The sequence below is a fragment of the Zalophus californianus genome, chromosome 6, assembly GCF_009762305.2.
Source record: "Zalophus californianus isolate mZalCal1 chromosome 6, mZalCal1.pri.v2, whole genome shotgun sequence".
NCBI lineage: Eukaryota > Metazoa > Chordata > Mammalia > Carnivora > Otariidae > Zalophus > Zalophus californianus.
Window position 1 is genome coordinate 46522955 of NC_045600.1, and position 22636 is coordinate 46545590.

The following is a 22636-nucleotide window of genomic DNA, read 5'->3' on the forward strand; positions in this document are numbered from 1 at the left end:
AGAACGTGTATTCCATTCTCTGGATGAAATGTTCTGAATATATCTGTTAGGTCCATCTGATGATCTAATGTGTCATTCAAAGCCAGTATTTCCTCGTCGATTTTCTGTCTGGATAATGTATCCATTGATGTAAATGGGGTGTGAGAGTCCCCTACTAGTATTCTATTACTCTATCTTTCTTCCATACGTTTCTTAATAGTGGTTTTATTTTCCCTTCCTTTTATATACTTTTTCCTTCCTTTTTGCTCCCATGGTGGGTGCATAGATATTTACAGTTGTTATATCCTTTTGTTGTATTGTTCCCTTTATCATCGTGTAGTGTCCTTTGTCTCTTGTTAAAGTCTTTGTTTTAAAGTCTGTTTTGTCTGGCCAAAGTATTGCTACCTTGGTACCATGGCTTTCTTTTCACATTCATTTGCATGGTAAAGTTTTTCCATCCCTTCACTTTCAATCTGCATGTGTCTTTAGGTCTGAAGTGAGTCTCTTGTAGGCAGTGTATGGATGGGTCTTAGCTTTTTTATTCATTCCATCACCCTATGTCTTTTGATTGGAGCATTTAGTCCATTTACATCAAAAGTTATTATTGATAGGTATGTACTTATTGTCATTTGTTAGTTGTTTTACAGTTGTTTTTGAGTTCTTTGTTCCTTTATTCTCTTGCTCTCTTCCCTTGCTTTTTGATGGCTTTCTTTACTGTTATGCTTGGATTCCTTTCTTTTTATTTTTTGTGTATCTATTATAGTTTTTTCATTTGTGGTTATCATTATGTTCATATATAACATGTTATGCATATAGCAGTCTATATTAAGTTGATGGTCGCTTAAGTTCGAACCCATTCTAAAAAGCACTAAATTTGTATTCCATCCCCCATGTTTTATGTATAGGATTCATACTTTACATCATTTTATTTTGTGAAAGCCTTAACTAAATTTTGTAGATATAATTGATTTACTGCTTTTGTGCTTTAACTCCCACACTGGTTTTACAAGTGATTAATCTACTACTTTTATTATATACTTGCTGTGAAATTTTATCCGTTTCCTAATTTTCTTACTCCTGATTATGGCCTTTTCTTTCCATTCAAAGAATTCCCTTTAACATTTCTTATAAGGTTGGTTTAGTGATCATCAAGTCCTTTAATTTTGTTTGTCCGGGAAACTGTTGATCTCTCCTTCTATCCTGAATGATAACCTTGCTGGATAGAGTATTTGTAGTTGCAGGTTTTTTCCCTTTAGCACTTTGAATATATCATGCCCCTCTCTTCTGGCCTGCAAAATTTCTGCTAAAACCTTAGCTGATAGGCTTATGGAGTTACTTTGTATGTAAATGTTTTCTTTTCTCTTGCTGCCTTTAAAATTCTCTCTTTTCACTACCATTTGCCATTTTAATTACTATGTGTCTTGGTGTGGACCTCATTGAGTTGATCTTGTTGGGAGTTCTCTGTGCCTCCTGGATCTGGACGTCTGTTTTCCTTCCCCAGATTTCGAAAATTTTCAGCTATTATTTCTTCAAATAAATTTTCTGCCCCCTTCTCTCTCTTTTCTCTTTCTGGGATCCCTATAACATGAATATTATTATGTTTGATGATGATGCTGAGTTCCCTTAACCTAGTATCTTTTATTTATTTATTTATTTATTTATTTATTTATTTATTACTTTTTTTTATTTTGCTGTTTATCTGGACTTCCTTTCATTACCCTGTTTTCCAAGTCACTGATCCATTCTTTTGTCTCCTCTAATCTGCTATTGATTCCCTCTCGTGTATTTTTTGTCTGTTATTGAGTTCTTCATCTCTTACTGGTTCTTTTTTATTTTTTCTATCTGTTTATTGAGGGTCTCACTGAGGTCCTCCACTTCTTTTTTCTCAAGTCCAGGGAATGTCTGTATAACCATTACTTTGAATTCTTTATCAGGCATATTGCCTATCTCCATTTCATTTAGCTCTTTTGCTGTGATTTTGTTCTGTTCTTTCAACTGGGACATATTCCTCTGTCTCCTCATTTTGTCTAAATCTGTGTTTATGTATTAGGAAAGTTAGCTATGTCTCCTGCTCTTGAAAGTCATGGCCTTATGAAGAAGAAGGCCCTGTAGCACAAGGCCCCCTGTTCACCAGGACCAGGCGCTTCAGGGGTGTTTCCTATATAGGCTGCATATGCCTTACTGTTGTTCTGAGTTGCACTTACCTTCAGTCCAGTCAGCTGCCATGGTCCACTTTGCCTGCTGTGGGTACACCAGGAAGGGTTTGGTCCTTTGTTGTTAAGGCCAGTCTGGGGTACTCTGGGTTTGTAGTTGGGCGGTGTCAGTTGTCAGACCAAAAGCCTGCCCTCAGCCCATTAACTGAGGCTGCTGTTACACCAACCTGTAGGGCACTCTCCCTGCATTGTCCTCTAAGAGGCTTTCACTGGTGGGTGCACCAGCAGTCAGACCAAATGCTTGCCCCAGTTCAGGGCTGCAGCTGCACTGATCTGCAGGGTTCTCAATCTGTACTGCAGGTTATTATAAGGTTCAGCTCTTGGGACTATGGGTGCACTGGTGTGTGTGGTTATCTTTCCCTCTCTCCAGTGTAGGAGTCACTATCGAGTGACACTGGTCCCTGCTGGGGTTGCTTACAGGGTGTGTTGGGGCAGCAGTGGATTTGGAGAGATGCCTATTAGTGGGGCAGGTTGGATGGGGTGGATCTGCAGGATAATGTGGGGGCGGGTTGCCTGGTGTTATAGAGATAGGTGGGGAGTGATCACACTGTTTCCCCTAAGTGTCCTGCTCTCTAGTCTGGGGGGATGGTGGTTGGTGGGGATATGAAAAGAAATGACACCAGCCAGTACTTTTGTTCTTGGAAAAATCTCCTAAATATTCCTGCCCCTCCAATGTGTGTTCTGAGATAGTAAATAAATCTCCTTCTCATAAACCCCAGGCACTTTTCAAACTGCTGCTTCTATGCTGTATCTGGAGGGGCTGTTTGTTATGCTAGCTCTTTAAGGGTAGGGACTCAGTTTTCTATCATTCTCCGGCTCTCCCTGAGCTAAGCCTGCTGATTATTTAAAGTACTCAGAGTTAAGCCCCACTGATTGTAAAAATTCACAAAATTAAGCCCCACTGGTTTTCAAAGGCAAAATGTTACAGGGACTTTCCAGTACAGGTCCCCTGAGCCTGGTGTGCCTGGTGTGGGGTCTGTTCTACTCCCTTCTTATGGTATCCCTCCTCTTTGTGATTAGACTTGCAAGGGGTTTGGTTCCCAACAGTGCCTCTGCCCCTCCTATCCTTTTTGATATATATATATATGTATTTTAATATATATATTTATATATTTATTTTGATTATATTTATTTTTAATATTTTAACACTTTCCACACAAAGTGTTAATTCCCTAAAAGGAGTGCATCTTCCTTTTTTATGTGTCCTTTAAGTTCATAGTAATAGTTAACAAATGCTTCTTCAGTAAATGATGACTATCTATATATGTAATATTTATCAATGTATAAATAATATTGCTTAGAGTAGACTCAATTACTTTGGGCATCTAAGATTTATAAAGTATCTTATTTATTTATATTTCAATGGCTTTTCGTAAGAATATATCATCTAGAGTACATACCTGTATATAAAATTAATAGAATATTTAAAGAAGATAGTAGACTTGTTTTTCTTTTTCCTTTTTCTGGTTTTATTGAAATGTAAATGACATGTAACATTGTATTAGTTTTAGGACTAGAGCATGATGATTTGATACGTGTATGTATTCTGAAATGATCACCACAATAAGTTTAGTTAATATCTATCACCTCACATAGTTATAATTTTTTTTCTTGTGATAAGAACTTTTAAGATCTACTCTATTAGCCACTTTCAAATACATGATACAGTTTGTTAACTTTAGTCATCATGCTATCTGCACTTTACATCCCCAGAACTTATACATCTTATACCTAGAAGTTTGCCTCTTTGGCCACCTTCATCCACCCCACCCACCCCCACTTCTGACAAGCCACCAGTCTGTTTTCTATTTATAGGAGTTTGGTTCTTTTAGATTTTAGATGTAAGTGAGATCATATAGTATTCATCTTTGTGAGCTATTTCACTTAGCATAATGCCCTCAAGATCTATCCATGTTGTAGCAAATGGCAGAACTTCCTTGTTTTTTTATGGCTCAATAATATGCCTCTGTGTGTGTGTGTGTGTGTGTGTGTGTACACCACATTTTCTTTATCTAATTCATTTGTCAATGGGCATTTATGTTGTTTCCATCTTGGCTAATAAAAATAATGCTGCAAGGAACAGGGGGATGCAGATATCTCTTCAACATAGTGATTTCATTTCCTTTGGATAAATACCCAGAAGTGGAGTTGCTGGATCATGTGATAGTTCTATTTTCAGTTTTTTTTGAGGATCCTTCATACTGTTTTCCATAGTGACTGCACCAATTTATATTCCCACCAAAAGTGCAAAAGGATTCCCTTTTCTCCACATCTTGGTAATACTTACTATCTCTTGCCTTTTTGATGATGGCCATTCTGACAGGTGTGAGGTAATATCTCGTTGTGGTTTTGATTTGTATTTCCCTGATGATTAGTGAAGTTGAGTACCTTTTCATGTATCTGTTGGCCATCTGTATGTCTTCTTCAGAAAAATATCTATTCAGGGGCACCTGGGTGGCTCAGTCAGTTAAGTGGCCGACTCTTGGTTTCAGCTGAGGTCATGATCTTAGGGTCCTGGGATTGAGCCCTGCATCGGGCTCCATACTCAGAACAGAGTCTGTTAACATTTTTCTCTCCCTCTCCCTCTGCCTGTCCCCCTCCCCCTCACATGCACACGTGCTCTCTCTCTAAAATAAATAAATAAATCTTTAAAAAAATAAAAATGTCTGTTCAGTTCCTCTGCCCATTTTTTAATTGGATAGTTTGGGAGTTTTTTTGTTATTGAATTGTATGAGTTCTTTATATATTTCAGATATTAACCACCTATAAGATATATAGCTAGCTCACAATATGTTAATATTTAAGTATTGATCTCCATATCAAGGCTACCAAACCTTGCCCAATCCTAGTCTGCTTTTGTACAGTCTATAAGCTAAGAATGATTTTAAAGTTTAAATGGTCAGAAGAAAATTGAAAGGAAAATAATATTTTATGACATGTGAAAATTATATGAAATTCAAATTTTAGTGTCCATAAAACAAGCTGTATTGGAACACAGTCATGCCCATCTGCTTATATATTGTCTGTGGCTGCTTTTGTGCTATAATGGCAGAGTGGAGTCATTGCAACAGAGACTGTATGGCCTGCAAAACTGAAAGTATTCATCCTCAGGCCCTTTGCAGAGAAAGTTTGTAGACTCCTGTTCTAATGCATTTAGAGACATAGCCTTACACAATTGAATACCCTTACAGAGGGGTTCTGTCAATAGTAGAAGATATAAGAGAGGTGTCCCACATGCCTTGAAATGAAGTTTTGAACTTACGTTGGCTAAATTTGTAGTCCTGCTAAATCAGGCAGGAGGAAGAAAGAATTGTTAGTCAAATATCAGAAAAAGTATTAAAAATAAATATGATAAATGACTAAGTTGAAGTGGCCATCTAGGATCTAAAATGAAATGCTACAGGTACAAAATAAGGAAAACCTGAGGGTATGGCATTAACAATTTGATGAATGTTGTCAAATTATAGTGTTAAGTAGTAATGCCATATTCTCAAGAGAAGCAAACACAGGTAAGGTGCTTATAGGGGGTTAATATCTGAAATATATAAAGAACTCATACAATTCAAAGCAAACAATGACATGCTTATCAATTTGAGATCAGTACTTGACTCACGCCCTGGGGCTGCACTTTTTAGTGCTTTGGATCCCCTCACAACACACTCAGTCCATAAAGACTATTGACACATGACTTGATCTATATCAGGGTATCAATGTTGGATCTCCAAGTGCTAGAAAGACATGGGACTGATGGTTCTACAAAGATGATTTTAAAGTGGGGAGAAACAGATGTACGAAAAATGCTCAAATAATCTGGCATGTTTAAATGGGAATAAACACCAGACTGTACTGCATGATGATAATAAGAAAAACAGAAAATATTTGAAAGTTTTTGGAATCTTTATAAATATCTTATGTCTGTGCATTTATCTTATTTACAATTTTTTTTCTGACATTTATTGATTCATTCAATGTTTAACCTATTCTGTAGAAATGTTTCCTGTATGATGCTTCTGCATTAGCAAGAAGCTGAGGGTAACAGTGAGCAATATCGTCTGTAGGCATCAGCAGCAATAATACTGTCTGCTCTGAGCCAGGAATCAAAATAAAAGCAAACAGGTAAGCTGTTTGCCTGAGCCAGATGTAGCTTTCAGTGATCCCAGCATGCTTTATTTCTCTTCCACTTTTGGAAATCCTGAGGAAGTTGTAGCTGAATCTTTCTGAATTGTTCTGCATCTTTATGCAGAGGACTCTTTGCTTTCAATATATTTTTGCAAAACAATGACCTTGTCATCCGTATAAATTTGTACCATAGAGGACCATCTGTTTTTTTCAGTGATAGCAAATGGCCCACAGCATAATACTGCTTAAAATGCATTCCGGGACTGAAGGGATGCTAGAACACTTTTGATATAGAATCTTTTACATTCTAAATGCCTTTCTAAAATTATATAATCTTTTATAACAACTCTGTGTGACACAGACAAATATGATCCTTGTTTAGTTTAGCAGAGGAGGAAACACATTTGGAAAGAAGTTAAATATTGGAATCAGAATCGTACAAGAAGTCATCAGCTAAATCAAGTTTGACCCATTAGTCTTTCTTTTTTTTTTAAAGATTTTATTTTTTATTTGACAGAGATAGCGAGAGTAGGAACACAAGCGGGGGGAGTGGGAGAGGGAGAAGCAGGCTTCCCGCTGAGGAGGGAGCCCGATGCAAGGCTTGATCCCAGGATTCTGGGATCATGACCTGAGCCGAAGACAGACGCCTAACAACTGAGCCACCCAGGCACCCCTGACCCCATTACTCTTGTCAGGTTCTTTTTGGGCTACTGTCTTTGAATAACAAGCAGGAAAAAAGAAGCTTATTTTTGGCTATACTGGAAGATAATAAGCAGATACTACCACCAGATCACATTGGATGTTAAATTATATTAATCTAGTCAACCTCCTTGCTGCTGCCTTTTCCCATATCACATGGCTTAAAAATTATTTTCAGAGGCCTTATGAGTAGAGCATGGGATAAAACAGGAAGATCTTGACCTGCTTTTAATTGTTCTTCATTTCTCTATACTTAAACGCGTAGGGGTTATTTTCATTCCATCATCAATCAATAAAACTCATTCAAGTTAAATGCATACCCTTGAGAAATTTACAATTGAGTCAAGGGGGCTGATTATATATATTCAAAATGGAAAATATAGGTGTAATCCTAGTGTCTAAAGCTGGTAAACACAACTGTGGTCCCATTGACATACATGTCCACATCTTGATGGCAGTCAATTACCAGAGGTTCAGTGTCTTACAGTGTCTTTCTCACCAAATAAATCTCGGGATTCCCAGAAATGCACACTTGTGTCCAAGCCCCAGTCTTGGTTATTGAAGCAACAGTGGGTGACAAAGCCAAGGTTCTGAGCTCCTGGTTCTGACAGCCCCCAGAGGTGTCTCTGCTGATAGGGGAATACTGCTCGCTCTGCATGGCCACTGACAGGCTCTACATGTGGTCCCTACCAACATGCGTCTGGGCTGTTCTTCCAAGTGTTGAGAATACTTCTATATTGTCCTCCATCAGTGCGGGAGAGGGATACCTATTTATTCAACAAGTTCTTATTGACCATCTATTACATGCCAGGCACTGTTACACCTAGGCAGAGGGTACAGTGGTGAAGAAGACAGAGTCCCTCTTCTCATGGAACTTATGTTTCCAATGGAAGAGAAAGACAATAAACAAACAAGGACACAATCTTGTCAAAGCAAACTCCTAAAGAATCAGTTTTCCTGAGGGACTTAGTCTCTTTTTGGTGCAGTGTCATCAGTAAAGAGCAGAACAAGGCAAACATATTTGAGGATAATTACAAATATAAAAAAAAATTGGAACCTGTTTTGCATTCGATTTTTAGTCAGTCTAGGCCTAATCAGGAGAGTAAGTCTCAAAGGATTAGTTTGCTTGGTTTTAATTAAAGTGACTATTATCCCCTTTGTTGATTGCTTTGTCTTTTTTGATCTATTTACCCAGTTCCAGAAAAATGCATTAAATATTATCAGGCAGCATCTTGGCTGACCAGGAAATAGACCAGGGCAATTTATTATTTAGGACTATTTTAGCCAATAAATTTATACTAGCCTCTTAAGCAACTCAAGATTGAGTTCTCTTATTTTATATTGGGGGCTATCATCAGGCATAAATTATGAATCTCTGTTCAGGAATCTTTGTGTAAACCAACAAAATCTATATTGAACAACTCTTGGTAACTTATCATGTAAAGCTCTCAATAAAATGTGAGTAAATGAGGGGCGCCTGAGTGGCTCAGTCGTTAAGGTCATGATCCCATGGTCCTGGGATCAAGCCCCGTATTGGGCTCTCTGCTAGGTGGAACCCTGCTTCTCTCTCCCCCCGCACCCTGCCCCCCCATGCTTGTGTTCCCTCTCTTGCTATCTCTCTGTCAAATAAATGAAATAAAAAGTCTTTTTAAAAAATGTGAGTAAATGATAGAATGGTTTTAAATGCTTGGAAAGACCAGATTATCATTTCCAAAAAACAGATGATATTTTAGTATGGTAAGGACAAAAATGCTGTTTTGTTATTCAGGAAGAATAGACTTAAGAGCATCGAGGTGCTTGTTTAATGAGAATATGTACTAATAACAATCTGATCGTAATTGGTCTAATTGTAGAGGACAAAATCCTAAGAGAGTCGGGGTGCCTGGGTGGCTCAGTCGTTAAGCGTCTGCCTTTGGCTCAAGTCATGTTCCCAGGGTCCTGGGATCGAGCCCCACATCAGGCTCCCTGCTTGGCGGGAAGCCTGCTTCTCCCTCTCCCACTCCCCTTGCTTGTGTTCCCTCTCTTGCTGTCTCTCTCTCTGTCAAATAAATAAAATCTTAAAAAAAAAATCCTAGGAGAGTTAAGAGAAAATCATGCAGTGATTCTTGCACAGTTTTATGGAAAAATAATTTGGACCAGTTTGCATAATTAGTCACATGTCCCTTATTTTCTAATATCCTTGCATCCCTTTGAAGCTCTGAAAAATATCAGTAACAACAGCCAATTGATGGGGATCTAGAATCCCACTGAAGTATAGAAATGTTTCAAAGTTAAAATGTATATATTTTAGTGAATTTTGATAGATTAAATTTAATATTTAGAAAGTTTGGTGGTCACCGCAATTCTTTGAGAAAGGCAAATTTAGTTCAGAGAATTCTATAGGAGAGGAAGTAGTTGAAAAGAGAGCAAAAGAGATTAACACAAAAGGAAGGAAATAAAGAAGAGACAATAAGTCTTAAACTCAATGATAAGTCCTTTGACCAATCATAGATATTCATCCAAAGGTGTTGAAAAGAAACTGTCTATACTTAATGTCACCTTTTTCATCCATAGAGGGTTGGGAAGTAAGCTAATGACTTCCAGAAGTTGTCTTGCTCCTGAAGGACTTTTAGTGAGGCTTGAGTCAGATATACAGTGGTCTAGACTTTAGGATACAAATGGAGGATTCTAAGTATGTTTACTGGCACACGTGTGTCTACAATATATGTCTTAGAACTTAAGAAAAGTCTTTGTGGTTAAGAGTACCTGAAATAGCCCTTTTTGGTGTAATTTTTTTTAAAGTAGGCTCTACACCCAACATGGGCCTTGAACTCAGGACTCTGAGATCAAGAGTTGCATGCTCTACCAACAGAACCAGCCAGGCACCCCAAAATGTATTGCATTGCATTTTTTAAAGTAGACTCCATGCCCAGCATGGAGCCCAATGTGGGGCTTGAACTCATGACCCCGAGATCAAGACCTGAGCTGAGATCAAGAGTTGGACACTTAACCGACTGTTCCACCCAGGTGCCCTGCATTTTTTTTTCTTAAGTAGGCTCTACACCCAACATGGGGCTTGAACTCAGTGTAGTTTTAAGGCTGACTTTCATTGGGGTCTGTTTGAATATACTTGGTCTCCTAAATCTATATCATGTAGTGATAAATTCAACTATGTACCTTTTGTAATGGCAGTTCACATCTGTTGGACCTATGACCACATATCTACCTGATCATATCTGACAAAACCAAACAGAATCTGCCAAGGGAAGAGTCAAGCTGAGTCTCACAGGGTTTTATGCAACAACTTTATTTACAATAGTTTTTACATTGCATATTTATGGAGGTTTTTGACAGATCCCATTAAAATGGAAAACTGGGGCACTTTTTGTTGTCAGGTACCGTTAGCTTATTTTATGTTCATAGAGTTTCAGGAAGGTTATGTCAACAATATATATTTCTTTAAATGTTTCTTCAAATATTTTAATTGAAAAGTAGATTTTTTAAAAATCATCCAGTTTTTCCTGGATTATGATAACTATATATGGCAAGACTTGATCATCTGTTGAGTCTGTCAGGTAAATTTTTTCCCACTCAGTTTTGTAAAATCTGAACCAGTTTGGCCCTGCCACTGTTGCTTGTGTGTGTGTGTGTTTTTTTAATGTGTAAGTATAAAAACTTAGAGATATGGTTTGGAAAGACATCAAGGGATGTGAGAAAATTTGGAATAGTATCTTTTAAGTGGAGAAAATTGTTATTTTTTTCTTTTTTTTTTATTGTGTTCAGTTAGCCAGCATATAGTACATCGTTTTTTTATGTAGTGTTCAACAGTTCATTAGTTGTGTATAACAGCCAGTGCTCATCACAACACATGCCCTCCTTATTTGAGGAAGTCTGTTTTATTCAGAAATCAGATTGAACCACTGTATTTTAATGGTAGTAACACCAGCAAGGGGTGTTTGTATAATTGCAGAGTGGTCTATTTTCTTTTAGAATGGGCACCAGTCTGAATTACTGAGACTTCCTTTAGATATTAGATTGTTCCAATAAGTAGACATTAATTTATTTTTTAAGTTTTTAATTGGAGTTCCCAAAGAGGTTAGAAAAGCCCCTTTTCTAGAACATGTCAAAATCATGCAAACCATCAGCTTAGACCTGTCTTAATTGTGGCATACTCATGTCAGAGCTATCTGAAGAGAATAAGCTATTGATAACAGAATATCTAGAATCTATTACTCATGCAGCACAAAGTATACATTGATTATTCGTATGATGGGAGCAATCACCAAATATATCATTGTCATGAGGGTTGAACATCAGTCAAATCAGAACAGAACATGCTTAGAGCAGCTCTTTGATGTCATGAGATTCTCTTATATTAGGAAGAGAATGGGGCATCTGGCTGACTCAGTTGGTAGAGCATGCAACTCTTGATCTCGGGGTTGTGAGTTTGAGCGCCACACTGGGTGTAGAGATTACTTAAAAAATTTTTTAAAAAATCTTTTAAAAAAAGGAAGGGAAGGTAGGGTTACTGGGTTTAGATCAAAGCAACGTTTAACTAGTGTGTTGGAAATAGACAACACAGGAATTTTTTTTTCAACACAAGAATTTAATAGGCGATAGATAATCAACTGGCCTAGAGTGTCGGTTATTGTTGGGTTGCCTGCAGCAGATAAACAAGGTGTATAGGCCTTAGATGACGGGTCAAGAGAAACATAAGCAATGGGCTTATGATAAGTTCCTGGCTTGGAATAAGTACCCTTAAAATATAATCTTGTCCTTTATGCACAAATTGTTAGAAGGGTTTAGTATAAATCAAAATGTCCAAAGTAGGGAGTTAGTCTAGTTTTTGCTTAAGAAAGGAAAGGCTCATTTGGTATCTGGATCCAGAAAGCGAGCAATGACACAATTATTTCAGTCACTCGTATAGCTGATAGAGCTACTTAAAATATAAAGAGCATGAAACATCCCTTATTATTTTAGCATCACTCCTTTTATAAGGTGAGGGGATAAATCCTTTTAGTTACCTAGGGACCATATAGAAAATTTCAAAGATAGTTTAGGTGTAAAAGAATCTTCACAGAAGATTCATAAAATTTGAATTGGGGGTTTAAATTTAGGAAAGAGTCTCTATTATATCAAAAACTAGTGATGTACTATATGTTGGGTAATTGAATTTAAATTTAGAAAAAAAAAGGAGTCTATGCATTTAGGAATAATGATGAAGCACCTGTAGGATGATTTGGAGTGGAGAAGGCCTGAAGCCAAGGAGATTAGTTAGGAAATATTGCAATAGTCTAGCTATGAGGTAATGAGGACCTGAACAAGAGTCTGTCTTTGAGAATGGAAAGGAAGAGAATGATGTGCAGCAGAGAATGAAGTGAGAACTGGTAGGTCGTAGTGACTGCCTGAGAGAGAAGGCACAGGAGAAGCTGAAGATGAGAAGCTCCACCTAACTTTGATCCCAGGTCACTGGGAGAAAGAAGGGAACCCAAGACAGAAATGGGTTTAGAGTACAGTGGAGCTGAAATTTGAAAGGCAAGGGAAAAGGCAGGTGTAACCTTGTAAGGGAGGAGACAGAAGGAGAGTTATGTGTGTTTTCATTCATTCAACATTTCACCTTATTCCACTATAGATCTGAAACCACTTATAAAATTACATAGAGTACAAATAGATGAGAGAATTAGTGGGCGAGAGAAATAAACCCAGGAAGTATCAATCAGATGTGGTATGAGCACATAAGTTTGCATGCTAGAGCACTACAATGCATGTTACTAGGGTTATAGTGTAAATGTGGCTGTAGACTTCTTAAGGACCTGTGCAGAGACAGAGGCCGTACCAGTGGAGGATTTCTAGTATCCATGAAGACAAATCTACTGTTTGGTCGGAGCACAGCTTTTCCTGCTACTGACATATGAATATTTCCTTGTGTTCACAGAAAGAAGCACAGTGATGTAATAGATGATGTACTCTCACATTTAATCCCTACAGGGACTGATGATGGTGCAAATTTATTAATATATGAATGCTGCTGGCCTTCCCTTCTCCCTGCTCTTTAAAGAATGTTTTGGTTTTGCTCACTAAGCTGCTTCTCCCCCTCCACCAGTTGAAGACAGTTCTGCTTTTGCAGACTTTTTCCCTCTGGATTTTGTTGATGACTAATTGGGAGGAAAGGGAGAAAGATGGGAGCCAAGATATGTGTAAACTGAGATTGGGAGAGAAACCCTCTAAGGAGTTTTGGAGGAGTTTTGGCTTGAAGAAGCCATGAGGCATGAAAGAAACACAGGAGAACAAAATGTTGTGTTTTTTTTTTTAAAGATTTACTTATTTATTTTTAGAGACAGACAGAGAGACAGAGAAAGAGAGAACAGAGGGAGGGGCAGAAGGAGAGGGAGAGAATCTGAAGCATGCTCCCCGCTGCGTGCGGAGCCTGATGAAGAGTTCAATGCCAGGACCCTGAGATCATGACCTGAGCGGGAATCAAGAGTAGGACGCTCAACCGACTGAGCCACCCAGGCGCCCCAAGAGCACAAACATTGCTGTTGATTACGCATCGCCCTCATAGCATTTGAGAAATATTAGTCAGGGATTGCTTCATTTAGAAATCTTAGTTGGTTGCTGCAGCTTTTTCTGTGGATGTTGGCACCACTCTGAGACTGATGGATGCGAGTCATGGTGTCATTATGGATCCACAAGGGGCTTCAGGTGGGATGGTGGACCCAGGTGCCGGACTGAAATCACCAATGCAGACAAGAGTCAAGAAACAGTTTCACTCTGATGGTTAGGCCAAGAGCACAGGTGGTCTTGAAACATTGGAACAGAAGCCAAACAAGACTTGATCCACACTGATTTGCAAACTAAGGGATAATGCAGTGGTGTGTGTTCACTTAACCCATGTTGTTTCATTAGAAATAAAATGAGGGGCGCCTGGGTGGCTCAGTCAGGCAAGTGTCCAACTTGTGATTCTGGCTCAGGTCATGATCTCAGGGGTTGTGAGGTAGAGCTCCTGATTGGGCTCCCTGCCTAGTGGGAAGTCGGCTTGAGAGTCTCTCCCTCTGCCCCTCCCCCCCACTCGCATGTGCATACTCTCTCGCTCAAATAAATATTTTTTAAAAAAGAAATAAAATGAAAACAAAACAGGAAGTCTCAAGAAATGACTAACTTGAAATTGTTTTTTATGTCAATATATATGAATGCCTCCTTTTTAAAAGAGCTCCCAGAAGAGGTATAGGCCAGATTCACGTTCTGCGTGATTGTGATTGTTCCAGTAGCACATTTAATTATAGGACATTTCTTAGTGAGGGCTGCAAAAAGTGAGGGTTCCTAGCCTCTCCTTCATACTTCTGTTGCTCCCCAAAGAAAATTCTGGCTGTAGGTAGTGAGCTTTCTTCCTCCTGTCCTGTTGTCTAAGCAGTGTCCTGCCTTTAGTAGACCAGTGCTTCTGAGGCTTCATGATGAAAAATCAGTAGGACAGGGGGTAGGATGGTGAAGGACAGTGGGTAGGCAGGATAGGACAAATCCAGAATTTTCCTAGAGATTTAGGAGTAAAAGACTCAGTAGGAACTATAGAGTAAGATGGTTGATGACAGGTGGCATTTTTTTCCAGTAGCTTTATTAGTTTTTACAACTTCATTGAGGTACAATTGACATCCAATAAACTGTACATATCTAAAGTGTACCATTTGATGAGTTTTGCTATGTGTAGATAGTCGTGAAATTATCATTACAATCAAGATAATGAACTTGTAAAAATAAAGAAAACCATAATGATCAAAAATGGAGTCAGGAAGCCCTGAAGGGGGAGCTCTCACCAACTACCATTCATACTCCAGCAGGAGGGGAAGAATTTCTCCTTGTCCAGCAATAGTCCAGCCAATGAGAAATTGCTACACTCAGCCAGTGAAGAGCCATTACCCGAACTCTTGGAAGCAGTCCCTCCTAACTTCCTCCTTTCTTCCGTAAAAGCAAGCCGGTCTCCCCGTTTTCCAGTCTTGCCTGTGTTTTGCCATAGTTTGCTTGTCCCAAATTCCAATTCTCTGGTATTCCTAAATAAACTCATTTTGCAGCTAAAAGAGCTGGGTTTTTTTTTTTTTTTTTTTTTTTTTGGTCAACCAACATATAGATGACATTTTAGGAAATATTGCTACGACTGTGTATTAACTTTGCTCTGTTTAAGAAACACAAGTTAAGAGTCTCCATTATTTTTAAATTGCCTTTTGGCTGCTGGACTATGTTTCTTTGACTAGGACTCCACTCAGATTCTGGGCCATTGCTTCAGTGGGGTTACATATAATACAGAATTTATATGGCTGTTTGAGATTCTTCAGTTGAAAATAGAATTTAAAAATATAACTTTAAGGGAGGAGAGAAGGCCTAACAGTACAGCCATGTTTGCTGGACAGTCTGCTTGAGCTAAGGGCAAAATTTCTAATCTCCAGCAGAATGATAGATCATGTGCTTTTGTCAAGCTCCAATTTTGTAGTTGAACTTTGGATCCATCTCGGACCACAGAGAGTTGAAAGTTATAATATTTAGCAAAACTTGGAGTGGGGATATTCTGCGTTGCTAATTAAAACCAGATCCAAATGCTTTGACAATCAGTGGAGTCAAGGGTAAGATTATGATCCTCTTACTGAAATTAAGGAGCCTGACTAGGACAGTTGTTTGGACAGAACCGTGGCAGAATGGAACTCATCCTCAGGAAAAAATTCTGGGTCCACTCTAGCTTATAGATAAGCAGTCAAGACTCCAAGACTCTGAAGTTCTGTGGCATGTAACAGATCATTTTTAAATTGGAAAAATTTTTAAAGAAGATACTGTTAATTTCCCACCAAAGTCATAGAAAAATTTAAATTCCTATAGAAATTCTGATTTTAAACAGTGTGCCTCTCTGGTGTGCTCACCAGTATAAATTAATTGTAAGTTGCACAAAAGATACTTGAAAGTGAAAATGATACCTGGTTAGAGAGCATCATGAAGGCAAGGAGTCAGGAAGAGGGTATTGCTCTACAATCTCCTGGCTGGCTCTGTGACCTTGAACAAATGACAGTACGTCTTTGGATCTCTACTACCTCGTCTCTAACATGGACATAATACTTTACCTACCTGAAGGCAAGGCATAGGCCAGGTGCCTTGAAGCACCCATTAATTTCTGAGCATCAGTGATCTTGATTCCTTCTGTGTAGAATGAGAGCATTGAATGACATAATCTTTAATTTGTTCTTAATATGCTGTAATTCAGTTCTCGAGGCTTTTCAGAGAAATAGGGGCAGGAGGACTGTGAAGAGGACTGGGCAGGGAGAAAAGCCTAGCTCAGTCTCAATGATGAATGCTGACGTAAGCATACGGAACGATGAACAAGAGGGTTCTTAGTAGCACTTAGGGCCTAGCTTAGTAGCCCTTAGGGCCTCAGCCAGGCCCAGCAGCCTGAGATCATAGTGGGAAAAGCTGAGGACTGAAGAGACCCAGACGAGGCCGATTACACAGGGAAAGCTATGAGCCAGATCCTGGGGTCCAGCCTCTGCATGCGGAGAAGTGAATCCAGAAGCAGGTTGGTGTTCAAAGCAAGTGGACTGGAAGGGGTATTGCTCTGTGGAACTTTGGCTCAAGGTTAACCTAAAGAAGCAGAATTCGGAAAGTCAATTCAGAGAAAGAGACTTGAAGTTTAAGGTCTTGGCGGTGAAAAGCTGCTATCACTGAGTAGCCTGGGAAAATTGCACTTGGAGGAAAGTAAAAAAATATATATATATATATCTGTGCTCTAGGCACACGGTTAATAAGCTGTGAACCTCAGAAAAAGGATTTCACCCCTTGGAGTCCTATTACTAGAACAAGGTGAAATTCTTAGTCCTGTTTGTCTTTCTGGCTTCCATAGTAATGGGGCAAGGGTGGTACAGCTCATGGTTCACAATAAAGAAGCAGCTGTCCATAGACAATCTTGATTTTACCCTGCTATATATTACATGTTCCCAACGGTCCCTCCAGCGAAAGGAGGAGGTGGATGGCGGAGATAAAGAGGAAGTGGTAGAACTTCCCCAGAACACTGGAGGCCCTGCAAGGGACCATCCTTTCTACATCCTTCCTTCACCAGCTTCTAGGGTGTAACTTCCAGAACTCCACCAGTGCTCTTAAGTCATGTCTGCTCTCTCCTTTTCCTGCCCCACCCTGGCATGCCCTGGCAACAGAGTGAAAAATGAATGGATGACCATTCACCCAACTGCCCAACTGGACTGCCTTGAGTTATGGTGCCTCCACCAAAGGACATCAACAGGAGTGTGACAAGCTACGACTTTAATGATGTGGGAACTGAGAGGAAGGCTTGGGTGTAGACAGGAATCCAGCCCTGTGGTTGTCTGTATTATTCTACAGTATGGCGAGGGGAACCTCAGGTCCAGGTCCTTCATCTACATGCCTCTGAACCAAAGATTTTTATATACTGAATATTTATTTCTCTGGGCTCTGTGCATTTGGATATTTTGAAGCTTGTTACACCCAAATTTTTATCTTTTTTTTAAAAAAAAAAGAATAACAAAAAGGATGAGAGCTTTAAGATATTCTGAGGAGGAAGATTCTCTTGTTGGCATTATATCAAATTCTTTTCTCTGGGGGAGGCCTGGTGTTGGGGCAGGGTGGGGTGGGTTCAAAAGGGTTGTAACATATTCTGGCTTTGGGCCCAACATTGTTGAAAAATGCTCAGAGGAGACTCAGAGCACTTAGATGTTTGGCTTTAAAACTTTCTTTGTTTAGATGTTCAAATTTGTTTAAATATTTTCTGAAACAGAAACAATAAAAGAACTTGAATAGAAATTTCTTTTCCATGAAGCAAATTCTTTCCTGAATTAAACTAACAAGTTCACTCTAAAATCACATTCATGTCTTTATTAAGTATCATGCAAAAGAAGTGAAATATATATAGGATTTGGTAAGTTTTAAACTACTCCAGACTTTCCACAACAATAACAACCACTATCAATTTCTATTTGATGTTATGTCCTAGGTCCTTTTCGAAGTGTTTCACATACCTTATCTCACTTCTCAATAGTCTTTAAACTCAGTAGTACTATTCGCTTCACTTTAAGGGTCGGAAATCAGAGAATCGTGGCTCCAGGAACTTGCCTAGGGTACATTGGGAGCATCATAATTTAGGTTTGGGTGCCAACCTAGATTGATTTGACCTCCAAGCCTGGTCTCTGCCAGTGGTGTGCTGATGAACGTTCAACATCCAGCTCTCTGGTAAGGAGGGGAGGTCTGCCTTATAGTGCTTGCCAGTTTCCAGTAGTATAAATATTCACCTACCACATGTTCAAACTACCAAACGTTCAAGCCACCAACGTGACCTCACTGAACACAGAGTGGGGAAGAAATACACAAAACCAACTCTCGCTGCTCTCAGTTCTATCAGCTGCCCCCAGCACACCACAGCTTACCTTGTAGATTATGTTGTCATCAAATACATTTTAGAGCCTGGAGCAAACCCATGTCACTCACCATTGAGTGGCAAGGTCCGCAGTCTTCTTACTCCTCATATTCCCACACACTTACTCTTGTCGGGTGCTTTCTTGAGCCCTGCCCCTGGGCTCTTCACCTGGCCAAGCACTGCCATAAAGGCTTCCCACGCAATTTTCTCATTTGATTTTCTCTGTAGCAGTACATAGCTGTTGCTCTCCTTTCACAGAATGAGGAAATAGAGGCAAGGGTTTAAGTACCTCGGTGAAACTCATGTGAAAAGAATGTGAAGGAATTGAAGGGTCTGGATTGAGTTCACTTTAGCCAATGGATAGATGATGATCTCACATGTGTCCCTTGATCCTTCCTGGCTTTGATGATCTCATCTCTAAAATGACTGAATAGGCATCAACTGAGGCAATTTAAGTGAATGGCGTTAATCATCCAAATGTTTATATAATATTAAGTTTTGGTGTTGAAAAGACACTGCTGAACAAAACTTCCTTTTGATCACAACTTTTGAGCTTTCAGGGAAAATGTTAAAAATTGAGAATTAGAGGCACCTGGCTGGCTCAGTTGGTAGAGCATGCAACTCTTGATCTCAGGGTCATGAGCTTGAGCCCTATGTGGGGCGTGGAGCTTAAAATAAAAAACAAATTGAGAATTAGATCAATTATTGTGTAATTTGGGTTTTGATGATAGAAAAAATGGTACATTATTTTTTAATCTTCGAGAGCTTTAAAGAATATGTCCAGAAAGAGTATTTTTAAATGGAACTAAAAAGTTGTGAATTTATGGATGAATATCCGGAATCAGTCTTCTCCAGGGGAACTTGATCCAGTTGTTTTATTCTGTGTCTTAGACCTTTTCGTTCTTGCTGATTTTAAAGTTAAGATAGAAAACCACCTGAACCTAAATGGACTAAACTGTTGTTCCAGGTCCCTTCTTAGGGCTGTCTCTAAATTCACTTTGCAGAGAAATGGTAAGTGAATCTAGACACAGGCTTATGAAAGTTTTCTCAGACATTGATACAGGCAAATCACAGGCAGTATCAAGACTTGATGCTTAAAGAATTAAATCCTCTACATTCCCTTTTGACCAGAAGGAATGTTGAGAAAGAAAAGTATAGCTCTGTTCCCTCACAGATGTGATAAAGTCTGAGCCTTGCAAAAGAGCTTAAGTAGTACAACTTGTGTAAGAAGAATTCTTTGGGTGCAGTTAGTATAAACAAAGGGTCCTTGGCATGAACAGAGAACTAAGCAGCTGCAAGAGATTTGCTTTAAAAACCAAAAGATTAAATACTCTTAGGAGAGAAAGAGAGGAAATACCCACTAAGGTCTCTGATATTTCCTTTTCCTTTCCTACTTCTGTATAGCCTTCTAGATTTAAATAATGCCTATCCGTGGTTAAAAAGACCAAAAGAATCTTCTACTTAAGAATGACCGTATTATCAGCATTTTCCCTTTATCTCTCTCAGCTTAAGCAAGCATAGGAGTCTAAGGTTAAGTCACAAGAAATAAATCATTTACATTCCCTTGCCACCATATCTATTCTCTATGAGATCATCAATGAAAGGATAGTGATAGTAAGTTTGACCCCCATGAGAATATTATGAGTAAGTGGGAGTGATTGATGCAGAAAGTAATTGCCTTGAAATGAAATAATTAAAAGTACATGCCAGAACCAGTTTATTATGGAAAACCCTGGTGAGCAATAATACAGTGTAATAAATTTCTTCGTAGTCTTGCTATTCCTTATGATACAGCAACTACTCATATGCCAAGTTTCTTAAGACATAAACATGAAATTGACTAGACTTTGTTTCTTATTTCCACACAATTCAACTGATCGCATCTTTCTAAAATAGTTCGTATTGTTGCAACATAATTCTCAGTTCAAAGCTGGGAAACGAGCAGTGTATAATTTCATCAGGAAGTTTGTACAACTTTAAAGTTTACTCGAATATACTAGAAAGATAATGGCTATTACATGGGAAGCATATGGAATTGTGAAAATGTGATTTTTTTTCTGTTTTATTAGAAAATATAATACATTAGATGACTGAATAAAGCATACAACTGAATACCATGATGTGGAAGGTTAGTCAAGATTATCGTTAAGTGATAAAAGCAAGTTTTCAAACTGTACATTTAAATGCCACTGTTTTTGCACTTGTATGAAACTATACTATATACATAGTACAGCATATACATGGAAACTATATGGAGGAATATACAGCTAAGCTATTAATTGTAGCTATAAATAGAAAGTAAAATTATTTATTTTATTTTATCTTATTATGTTATGTTAGTCACCATACAATACATCATTAGTTTTTGATGTGGTGATCCACGCTTCATTGTTTTCATATAGCACCCAGTGCTCCAGGCAGTACGTGCCCTCCTTAATACCCATCACCGGGCTGACCCATCCCCCACCCCCCTCCCCTCTAGAACCCTCAGTTTGTTTCTCGGAGTCCATCGTCTCTCATGGTTCGTCTCCCCCTCCGATTTCCTCCCTTTCATTTTTCTCTTCCTTCTCCTGATGTCCTCCATGCTGTTCCTTATGTTCCACAAACAAGTGAAACCAGATGATAATTGACTTTCTCTGCTTGACTTACTTCACTTAGCATAATCTCCTCCAGTCCCAACCAGGTTCATGTAAAAGTTGGGTATTCATCCTTTCTGATGGCTGAGTCATATTCCATGGTATATATGGACCACATCTCTTCTTTATCCATTCGTCTGTTGAAGGACATCTTGGCTCTAGAAAGTAAAATTATTAAAGGAAACTTTGGTATTCGATATAACATTTCTGGAACATTTTAATTTTTTTAATAATAAGCATGTATATCGTGTTTGAAATCAGATAAAGTGTTTTTTATAAAATCTGTATATACAGCTGGCAAATAAGCATATGAAGAGCTGCTCAATATCATTCATAATTAAAGAAATACAAATTAAAACCACAATGAGCTACAATTACGCATCTATCATAATGGCTAAAGTGAGAAATTGTGGCAAAATCAAATGCTGGAGAGCATGCAGCAAAAAACAGATCATGGATACATTGCTAGTGGGAATGTAAAATGGTACAACCATTCTAGAAGACAGTTTGGCAATATCTTATAAAACTAAACATACACTTAGCATATGACTCAGTAGTTCCACTCTTAGGATAAAGGAAAGAAAAACTTATTTTCATGCAAACACCTGTACATGAATGTTTGTAGCTGTCTTATTCATAATCATCAACATCTGAAATGGCTGAGTGTCTTTCAGCTGGTGAATGGATAAACTGGTATGCCAATAAAATGAACTACTCCAGCAGTCAAAAGAAACAAGCTCTTAATATATGCAACAACGTAAATGAATCTCAAATGCATTACACAGAGTAGAAGGAGTCCAACCCAGAGAGCTGTGTGATTCCATTTATATGACATTCTGGAAAAGGCACCACTGTGAGTGGTATCCAGGGATTAGGGGTGGGGTGAGGGACTTGGAAGCACTGGGCAGGGTGTTAGGGTGCTGCAACTGTTTGGTTTTTTTGTTTGCAGTGGCAGTTATATAACTCTAAGCATTTTCAAAACTCCTAAACTATACACCAAAAAGATGACTTTTATTATATGTAAATTTTTAAAAAATTTTAAATGCTATTTTAAAAAGATCTCATTAATGTTTTATTTTTATAAGTCCACAATTCTTGATTCATCCTATAAATTTTCTGGGTAGAATTAGGAGAAACTGCTTTTAAATGGACCGGGGTGCTTGCCAATTGTAAATTAACTGTGATATTCTTGCTACTTGAGGAGAGATTGGGAGTTCAGGGCCATAGCTGGTAAACTCTCTGTATAAGTGCAAACTGTATGAAGTGTGGGTCAATACTCAGTCAGGAGTAGACTGTACAGATTGTGATGCTGTCCCTTAAGGCTTTAACCCCCTTTGCACTGGAGGGTTGCCTTGGCCACCCATCAGTTAGATGCAAAAAATCGTTGATCACATTTGTCTCAAATTCCTATGCTGCTCCTTCCTTTTACCCAAACCTCGAGTGAAGAAGGCCCTTGAGGGCCAGAACAAGCAAGGTTCTCTCCCCTCTAACGGTTTTGTGGATCCTACCTGCATATACTGCTTGGGCTCCAAAATCTATGTAATGCTTAGTGGGCAACATTAGAATAATCTTTAGCAGTTAGCATGGTATTTGGCAAA

General features: G+C 38.7%; 1 protein-coding gene across 1 annotated transcript in view; it reads right to left on the reverse strand.

The window, feature by feature from the left end:
- The window catches only part of PTGDR (prostaglandin D2 receptor), a 183341-nt gene that overhangs the window by 159962 nt on the left and 743 nt on the right, over positions 1-22636 (reverse strand).